This window comes from Bombus affinis, unplaced genomic scaffold (assembly GCF_024516045.1).
Source record: "Bombus affinis isolate iyBomAffi1 unplaced genomic scaffold, iyBomAffi1.2 ctg00000111.1, whole genome shotgun sequence".
In the NCBI taxonomy this organism is placed as follows: Eukaryota; Metazoa; Arthropoda; class Insecta; order Hymenoptera; family Apidae; genus Bombus; species Bombus affinis.
Window position 1 is genome coordinate 385316 of NW_026108849.1, and position 12050 is coordinate 397365.

At 32.5% G+C, this 12050-nt stretch overlaps 1 long non-coding RNA gene across 1 annotated transcript; it reads right to left on the reverse strand.

The window, feature by feature from the left end:
• Positions 1–459: 459 nt before the first annotated feature.
• LOC126927446 (uncharacterized) lies at positions 460–1422 on the reverse strand. The gene is made up of 2 exons (XR_007715489.1): positions 974–1422; positions 460–823 (listed from the first exon to the last, which is right to left on the reverse strand). It is a non-coding gene; the product is annotated as an uncharacterized LOC126927446 (long non-coding RNA).
• Positions 1423–12050: the final 10628 nt, after the last annotated feature.

A 12050-nucleotide genomic window follows, 5' to 3' on the forward strand; every position in this document is an offset into this window, starting at 1 on the left:
AAACAAGTCGCGATTCAAATGTATGAGATTCCTCTGCGATATCACATGCGTATGCACACACGTGTATGCATATCTATGTGTGTGACCTACTTCGTGAATCTGAATAATTGGTAATCTAATAAAATATAAAAGAAATAAAATATACTACACTACATCAGCATTCTAATAAAAGTGAAAATTGTATACAAGATTACTCTGCGACACACACATATATAGATATACATATGCGTACGCGTATCTTTGGGAAAAATTCATAATATATATATATATATATATATATATATATATATATATATATATGTATGTATGTATACGTTATTAAACCATTGAAACGCAAAGAAATAAATATATAGATTTACATTTCTACGAACCTAGAGAATTATATACGAAATCCACATTTCGGAATATTCAACCAATTAACGATCCGAGAAACAATGAGAATAACAATACGCGCACATATACATATGCATATATATATTTTACATAATGGAAAATTACATTGTGAAATGTATATATATATATACACATATTATTATATCGAACAACTACTCATCTAATATACAAAACCACCTTGTGAAAATTACATTACTGAACATTCAACTAAACCAACTGAAGATTTAGTATAATAATATATAATAATATAATAATATATATATATATACATAGATATGTGAAATAGCGTTGTATATAACCGGAAACAATACAAATGTCACACGACTTCCTCAACAACTTCGACTCTTCGTTCCTGCCGACAATACCTCACACGATGACTGCGTCTTCTAGGGCCACTTACGGATTCTTTACAATTCTTCTTCTTCTTGCACTGAAATATCATATGCAGTGAATAAAACACGAAAGAAGCAGGATGAACTAAATAAAAGAAATCATAACAAGATACACACCGAGACAATCCGCATGGGAACCTCTGACAAAGTATCTATCATTAAATGCATAATAATCAAGATGCACAAACCTCATCTGGAAGTCGACACCACTCACAGCGTGCCAATGCAAGGGAGGAAAACGAATGAAATTGTATTTCGTGAAGACGTTTCACCACTTTCCATAGATCAGAAACTGGAGTTACACAACTAATAACCTAATAACAAGAAAGTAATATAAAATATACACGATTTAATATATAGCAAATATGGACATATAAATCTACAAGGAGCAAAATATATCTCATATTGTCAAATAAAACCAAATTGTCAAAAGATCATCAGGACACGACGCCAACGAAGGTGCCACTGTGCCTATTTGGATGGAAAACCGCCACTTCAGCATCATCCCTCGCACATATTCACACACGCACGTCGATCACGTCATCTCGTACCATTCACATATCTTCCTCCTCTTGCGCTAAAACAAATTCACAAGTTTAAGGAAACAAACAACATGCGAAACGAGACAGAATACTAAAAACACACTCACACAGTTCGCACAGGTGCGGACGCTTTTGTGTCCATGACTCAACATAACCTGTAATCATCAAACTCCACGTTCTCTCATGGGAACTCTAAAAACCTGCAACATTGCGATTCCCACCGGAACGAACTGTCACGTGACTGCCATCCCATTGGGGATATCATTATAAAAAGCGTAGCGACACAATTCAAATCGGAGTAATCGTTACCAGTTAGAATAAAAGGGAGTAATCGTTACCAGTTAGAATAAAAGGGAGTAATCGTTACCAGTTAGAATAAAACGGAGTAATCGTTACCAGTTAGAATAAAACGGAGTAATCGTTACCAGTTAGAATAAAACGGAGTAATCGTTACCAGTTAGAATAAAACGGAGTAATCGTTACCAGTTAGAATAAAAGAGAGTAATTGTTAGCGGGTCAGTTGAATAAAGGAATAGAAGAGAGTAATTGTTAGCGTTCGGGAGAATTTAGCGAAAAATAAAGAAGAGTCAGATTAATTGTTAGCGTTAGCGTTAGCGATTAATTGTTAGTGGTTCAGTTAGAACAATCAGAGTAATTGTGAAAAGAGAGTAACTGCCATTAGTTGGTTCAGTTAGAATATAGTCAGAGAAATTGTTAGCGTTCGGGAGAATTTAACGAAATTAAAGAAGAGTAATTCAGTTAGAATAAAGAAATAGGATAGAGCAATTGTGATTAGTTGGTTCAGGAGAATTTAGCGAAAATAAGGAGAGTAATTGTTAGTCGTTCAATTGAATTTGAGTGAGTCTGATATCAGTTCGTTCAGTTGATTTAATTAGAATTTAAGTTAAGATTAGAGAATAATTGTTCGTTCCAGTTCGAGTTTAAGAATTACGAGATATAAATGTTATTAGTCAGTTCGAATTATAAAATAATTGTTATTAGTCAGTTAGAATCAAAACAATAGTTGGCTCAAGTTTTTGTGTTAGAATTTCGAATTGTTAAACACGTCCGGACACACTGTTGTTTACACTGTTCAAATTAAATAAAGATTAAAACGAAAAATTATAGAAGTGTCGATCTTTGTAAAACCGGAATCACCCCAGCGGCCTGCCCGTTCATCAGCGGAGACCAACGTCAGGTGAGTTAACTTTAATTATTATTAATAACTAATAATTAAAATAATAAATAATATCAATGATTAGTATAATTCGTCATTAATTCCGCCTGTAATAATTATTTATAATATAATTGTTTATTCCAAACAATCCTCTCCCGTGCTAGTATTCCTGCGCATAGCAGGTTAGCCGAAACGTGGAGATTGTTGACCAGTGGCCTAAACTCCGGTCAACGCTACATAATCTAACAAGAAATATCTAATTGAAACAGTCCTTAGACTGTTTCTGGTGGCAGCGACTACTACATTGTTTAAAATTTCAAAATTTGGATAGCGAAACGTAACAATACTACATAATATCAAGCGTTATAACGTAATACTACATAACGTCATGAGTTATAACGGAATACTACATAATATTATGCGTTATAACGTAATACTACATAATGTCATGCGTTATAACGTAATAGTACATAATGTCATGCGTTATATCGTTATACCACATAACGTCATGCGTTATAACGTAATACTACATAACGTCATACGTTATAACGTAACACTACATAACGTCATGCGTTATAACGTAAGACTACATAATATCAAGCGTTATAACGTAATACTACATAACGTCATACGTTATATCGTAATACAACATAATATCAAGCGTCATAACGTAATACTACATAACGTCATGCGTTATAACGTAATACTACATAATATCAAGCGTTATAACGTAATACTACATAACGTCATACGCTATAGCGTAATACTACATAACGTCATACGTTATGACGTAATACTACTTGACGTCAAACGTTATAAAGTAACACAATATAACGTTATTCGTAATAACGCAAAACTACATAACGTCATATGTTATGAAGTAGCGCAATATAACATCATATGGAATAACGTAATATTACATGACGTCATGCGATATAACGTAACACTACATAACGTCATCCGTTATGACGTAATACTACTTGACGTCAAACGTTATAAAGTAACACAGTATAACGTTGTACGTAATAACGTATTATTACATAACGTTATACGTCATAAAGCAATACCATACAACGTCATACGTTATAACGTAACACTACATAACGTCATGCGTTATAACGTAATACTACATAATATCAAGCGTTATAACGTAATACTACATAACGTCATGAGTTATAACGGAATACTACATAACGTCATACGTTCTAACGTAATACTACATAATATCAGGCGATAGAACGTAATACTACATAACGTCATGCGTTATATCGTAATACTACATAACGTCATAAGTTATAACGTAACACTACATAACGTCATACGTTATATCGTAATCCTGCGCATCGTCATACGTTATAAAGTAATACTACATAACTTCATACGTTATAACGTAATACTACATAATATCATGCGTTATAACGTAATACTATATAATGTCATGCGTTATAATGTAACACAACATAACGTCATACGTTTTAACGTAACACTACATAACGTCATACGTTATATCGTAATCCTGCGCATCGTCATACGTTATAAAGTAATACTACATAACTTCATACGTTATAACGTAATACTACATAACGTCATACGCTATAACGTAATACTACATAACGTCATGCGTTATAACGAAATACTACATAACGTCATGCGTTATAACGTAATAGTACATAATGTCATGCGTTAAAACGTAATACTACATAATGTCATACGTTATAACGTAATAGTACATAATGTCATGCGTTATAACGTAATACCACATAACGTCATGCGTTATAACGTAATGCTACATAACGTCATACGTTATAACGTAACACTACATAACGTCACGCGTTATAACGTAATACTGCATAACGTCATGCGTCATAACGTAATACTACATAACGTCATACGTTATAACGTATACTACATAACGTCATACGCTATAACGTAATACTACACAACGTCATACAATATAACGTAACACTAAATAACGTCATACGTTATGACGTAATACTACTTGACGTCAAACGTTATAAAGTAACACAGTATAACGTTGTACGTAATAACGTATTATTACATAACGTTATACGTCATAAAGCAATACCATACAACGTCATACGTTATAACGTAACACTACATAACGTCATGCGTTATAACGCAATACTACATAATATCATGCGTTATAACGTAATAGCACATAATGTCATGCGTTATAACGTAATACTACATAACGTCATGCGTTATATCGTAATACTACATAACGTCATAAGTTATAACGTAACACTACATAACGTCATGCGTTATAACGTAATACCGCATAACGTCATGCGTTATAACGTAACACTACATAACGTCATACGTTATATCGTAATCCTGCGCATCGTCATACGTTATAAAGTAATACTACATAACTTCATACGTTATAACGTAATCATACATAACGTCATACGTTATAACGTAATACTACATAATATCAAGCGATATAACGTAATACTACATAATGTCATGCGTTAAATCGTAATACTACATAATGTCATACGCTATAACGTAATAGTACATAACGTCATACGTTATAACGTAATACTACATAATGTCATGCGTTATAACGTAATACTACATAACGTCATACGCTATAACGTAATACTTCATAACGTCATACGTTTTAACGTAACACTACATAACGTCATACGTTATATCGTAATCCTGCGCATCGTCATACGTTATAAAGTAATACTACATAACTTCATACGTTATAACGTAATACTACATAACGTCATACGCTATAACGTAATACTACATAACGTCATGCGTTATAACGAAATACTACATAACGTCATGCGTTATAACGTAATAGTACATAATGTCATGCGTTCAAACGTAATACTACATAATGTCATACGTTATAACGTAATAGTACATAATGTCATGCGTTATAACATAATACTACATAACGTCATGCGTTATAACGAAATACTACATAACGTCATGCGTTATAACGTAATAGTACATAATGTCATGCGTTCAAACGTAATACTACATAATGTCATGCGTTATAACGTAATACTACATAATGTCATGCGTTATAACGTAATACTACATAACGTCATACGCTATAACGTAATACTACACAACGTCATACAATATAACGTAACACTAAATAACGTCATACGTTATGACGTAATACTACTTGACGTCAAACGTTATAAAGTAACACAGTATAACGTTGTACGTAATAACGTAATATTACATAATGTTATACGTCATAAAGCAATACCATACAACGTCATACGTTATAACGTAACACTACATAACGTCATGCGTTATAACGCAATACTACATAATATCATGCGTTATAACGTAATACTACATAACGTCATACGCTATAACGTAATACTACATAACGTCATACGTTTTAACGTAACACTACATAACGTCATACGTTATATCGTAATCCTGCGCATCGTCATACGTTATAAAGTAATACTACATAACTTCATACGTTATAACGTAATATTACATAACGTCATACGTTAAAACGTAATACTACATAATGTCATACGTTATAACGTACTAGTACATAATGTCATGCGTTATAACGTAATACCACATAACGTCATGCGTTATAACGTAATACCACATAACGTCATGCGTTATAACGTAATACTATTTGGCGACAAACGTTATAAAGTAACACAGTATAACGTTGTACGTAATAACGTAATATTACATAATGTTATACGTCATAAAGCAATACCATACAACGTCATACGTTATAACGTAACACTACATAACGTCATGCGTTATAACGCAATACTACATAATATCAAGCGTTATAACGTAATACTACATAACGTCATACGTTTTAACGTAACACTACATAACGTCATACGTTATATCGTAATCCTGCGCATCGTCAACGTTATAACGTAATACTACATAACGTCATACGTTCTAACGTAATTCTACATAACGTCATACGTTCTAACGTAATTCTACATAATATCAAGCGATATAACGTAATACTACATAACGTCATGCGTTATAACTTAATACTACATAATATCATGCGTTATAACGTAATACTACATAATATCAAGCGTTATAACGTAATACTACATAATGTCATGCGTTATAACGTAATCGTACATAATGTCATGCGTTATAGCGTAATACTACATAACGTCATACGTTATGACTTAATACTACTTGACGTCAAACGTTATAAAGTAACACAGTATAACGTTGTACGTAGTAACGTAATATTACATAACTTTATACGTCATAAAGCAATACCATACAACGTCATACGTTATAACGTAACACTACATAACGTCATGCGTTATAACGTAATACTACATAACGTCATACGCTATAACGTAATACTACACAACGTTATACGATATAACGTAACACTACACAACGTCATACGATATAACGTAACACTACATAACGTCATACGTTATGACATAATACTACTTGACGTCAAACGTTATAAAGTAACGCAGTATAACGTTGTACGTAATAACGTAATATTACATAACGTTATACGTCATAAAGCAATACCATACAACGTCATACGTTATAACGTAACACTACATAACGTCATGCGTTATAACGTAATACTACATAAAATCAAGCGTTATAACGTAATACTACATAACGTCATGAGTTATAACGGAATACTACATAATATCATGCGTTATAACGTTATACCACATAACGTCATGCGTTATAACGTAATACTACATAATATCATGCGTTATAACGTTATACCACATAACGTCATGCGTTATAACGTAATACTACATAACGTCATACGTTATAACGTAATACTACATAACGTCATACGCTATAACGTAATACTACATAATGTCATACGTTTTAACGTAACACTACATAACGTCATACGTTATATCGTAATCCTGCGCATCGTCATACGTTATAAAGTAATACTACATAACTTCTTACGTTATAACGTAATACTACATAACGTCATACGCTATAACTTAATACTACATAACGTCATGCGTTATAACGTAATACTACATAACGTCATACGCTATAACGTATTATTACATAACGTCATACGTTCTAACGCAATTCTACATAATATCAAGCGATATAACGTAATACTACATAACATCATGCGTTATAACATAATACTACATAATATCATGCGTTATAACGTAATATTACATAAAGTTATACGTCATAAAGTAGTACCATACAAGGTCATACGTTATAACGTAACACTACAGAACGTCATACGTTATAACGTAATACTACATAATATCATGCGTTATAACGTAATAGTACATAATGTCATGCGTTATAACGTAATACTGCATAACGACATGCGTTATATCGTAACACTACATAACGTCATACTTATATCGTAATCCTGCGCATCGTCATACGCTATAACGTAATAATACATAACGTCATACGCTATAACGTAATACTACATAATGTCATGCGTTATAACGTAATACTACATAACGTCATGCGTGATAACGTTGTAATACATAACGTCATACGCCATAACGTAATACTACATAACGTCATACGTTATAACGTAATACTACATAACGTCATACGTTCTAACGTAATACTACATAATATCAAGCGATAGAACGTAATACTACATAACGTCATGCGTTATAACGTAATACTACATATTATCATGCGTTATAACGTAATAGTACATAATGTCATGCGTTACAACGTAATACTTCATAACGTCATGCGTTATAACGTAATACTGCATAACGTCATACGCTATAACGTAATACTACATAACTTCATACGTTTTAACGCAGAACTACATACCGTAATACGTTATACTGTAATACTACATAATGTCATATGTTATAACGTAACAGTACATAACGTCATACGTTATGACGTAATAATACTTGACGTCAAACGTTATAAAGTAACACAGTATAACGTTGTACGTAATAACGTAATATTGACATAACGTTATAAGTCATAAAGCAATACCATACAACGTCATACGTTATAACGCAACACTACATAACGTCATGCGTTATAACGTAATACTACATAAAGTTATAAGTCATAAAGTAGTACCATACAAGGTCATACGTTATAACGTAATATTACATAACGTTATAAGCCATAAAGCAATACCATACAATGTCATGCGTTATAACGTAATACTGCATAACGTCATGCGTTGTAACGTAATACTGCATAACGTCATGCGTTGTAACGTAATACTACATAACGTCATACGCTATAACGTAATACTACATAATGTCATGCTTTGTAACGTAATACTACAGAACGTCATACGCTATAACGTAACACTACATAACGTCATACGTTATGCCGTAATACTACATAACGTCATGCGTTATAACGTAATACTACACAACGTTATACGATATAACGTAACACTACACAACGTCATACGATATAACGTAATACTACATAATGTCATGCGTTATAACGTAATACTTGCATAACGTCATGCGTTTTAGCGTAATACTACATAATGTCATGCGTTATAACGTAATACTGCATAACGTCATGCGTTATAGCGTAATACTACATAACTTCATACGTTATGCCGTAATACTACACAACGTCATACGATATAACGTAATACTACATAATGTCATGCGTTATAACGTAATACTGCATAACGTCATGCGTTATAGCGTAATACTACATAATGTCATGCGTTATAACGTAATACTGCATAACGTCATGCGTTATAGCGTAATACTACATAACGTCATGCGTTATAACGTAATACTACATAATATCAAGCGTTATAACGTAATACTACATAACGTCATACGTTTTAACGTAACACTACATAACGTCATACGTTATATCGTAATCCTGTGCATCGTCATACGTTATAAAGTAATACTACATAACTTCATACGTTATAACGTAATACTACATAACGTCATACGCTATAACGTAATACTACATAACGTCATGCGTTATAACGTAATACTACATAACGTCATACGCTATAACGTATTATTACATAACGTCATACGTTATATCGTAATCCTGCGCATCGTCAACGTTATAATGTAATACTACATAACGTCATACGTTCTAACGTAATTCTACATATCGTCATACGTTCTAACGTAATTCTACATAATATCAAGCGATATAACGTAATACTACATAATGTCATGCGTTATAACTTAATACTACATAATATCATGCGTTATAACGTAACACTACATAATATCAGGCGTTATAACGTAATACTACATAACGTCATGAGTTATAACGGAATACTACATAATATCATGCGTTATAACGTAATACTACGTAATGTCATGCGTTATAACGTAATCGTACATAATGTCATGCGTTATAGCGTAATACTACATAACGTCATACGTTATGACGTAATACTACTTGACGTCAAACGTTATAAAGTAACACAGTATGACGTTGTACGTAATAACGTAATATTACATAACTTTATACGTCATAAAGCAATACCATACAACGTCATACGTTATAACGTGACACTACATAACGTCATGCGTTATAACGTAATACTACATAACGTCATACGCTATAACGTAATACTACACAACGTTATACGATATAACGTAACACTACACAACGTCATACGATATAACGTAACACTACATAACGTCATACGTTATGACGTAATACTACTTGACGTCAAATGTTATAAAGTAACACAGTATAACGTTGTACGTAATAACGTAATATTACTTAACGTTATACGTCATAAATCAATACCATACAACGGCATACGTTATAACGTAATAGTACATAACGTCATGTGTTATAACGTAATACTAATTAACGTCATACGTTATAAAGCAGTACTACATACCGTAATACTACATAACCTCATGCGCTATAACGTAATACTACATAACGGCATACGCTAAATCGTAATCCTACATAACGTCAAACGTTGCAACGTACCGCTACATAACGTCATACGTTATAACGCAGTACTACATACCGTAATACGTTATATTGTAATACTACATAACGTAATACGTTATACTGTAATACTACATAACTTCATACGTTATAACGTAACACTACATAACGTCATACGCTATAACGTAATAGTACATATCGTCATACGTTATAACGTAACACTACATGACGTCATACGTTATGCCGTAATACTACATAACGTCATACGTTATAACGTAATACTACATAACGTCATACGATATAACGTATTATTACATAACGTCATACGTTATATCGTAATCCTGCGCATCGTCAACGTTATAACGTAATACTACATAACGTCATACGTTCTAACGTAATTCTACATAATATTAAGCGATATAACGTAATACTACATAATATCAAGCGTTATAACGTAATACTACATAACGTCATACGTTTTAACGTAACACTACATAACGTCACACGTTATATCGTAATCCTGCGCATCGTCATACGTTATAAAGTAATACTACATAACTTCATACGTTATAACGTAATTCTACATAGTATCAAGCGATATAACGTAATACTACATAACGTCATGAGTTATAACGGAATACTACATAATATCATGCGTTATAACGTTATACCACATAACGTCATGCGTTATAACGTAATACTACATAACGTCATACGTTCTAACGTAATTCTACATAATATCAAGCGATATAACGTAATACTACATAACATCATGCGTTATAACATAATACTACATAATATCAAGCGATATAACGTAATACTACATTACGTCATCCGTTATAACGTAATACTACATAACGTCATACGTTATGACGTAATACTACTTGACGTCAAACTTTATAAAGTAACACAGTATAACGTTGTACGTAATAACGTAATATTACATAACGTTATACGTCATAAAGCAATACCATACAACGTCATACGTTACAACGTAACACTTCATAGCGTCATGCGTTATAACGTAATACTGCATAACGTCATGCGTTATAGCGTAATACTACATAACGTCATACGTTATGACGTAATACTACTTGACGTCAAACGTTATAAAGTAACACAGTATAACGTTGTACGTAATAACGTAATATTACATAACGTTATACGTCATAAAGCAATACCATACAACGTCATACGTTATAACGTAACACTACATAACGTCATGCGTTATAACGTAATACTACATAAAATCAAGCGTTATAACGTAATACTACATAACGTCATGAGTTATAACGTAATACTACATAACGTCATACGCTATAACATAATACTACATAACGTCATACGTTTTAACGTAACACTACATAACGTCATACGTTTTAAACGTAACACTACATAACGTCATACGTTATATCGTAATCCTGCGCATCGTCATACGTTATAAAGTAATACTACATAACTTCATACGTTATAAACGTACATACTACATAACGTCATACGCTATAACTTAATACTACATAACGTCATGCGTTATATCGTAATCCTGCGCGTCGTCAACGTTATAACGTAATACTACATAACGTCATACGTTCTAACGTAATTCTACATAATATCAAGCGATATAACGTAATACTACAT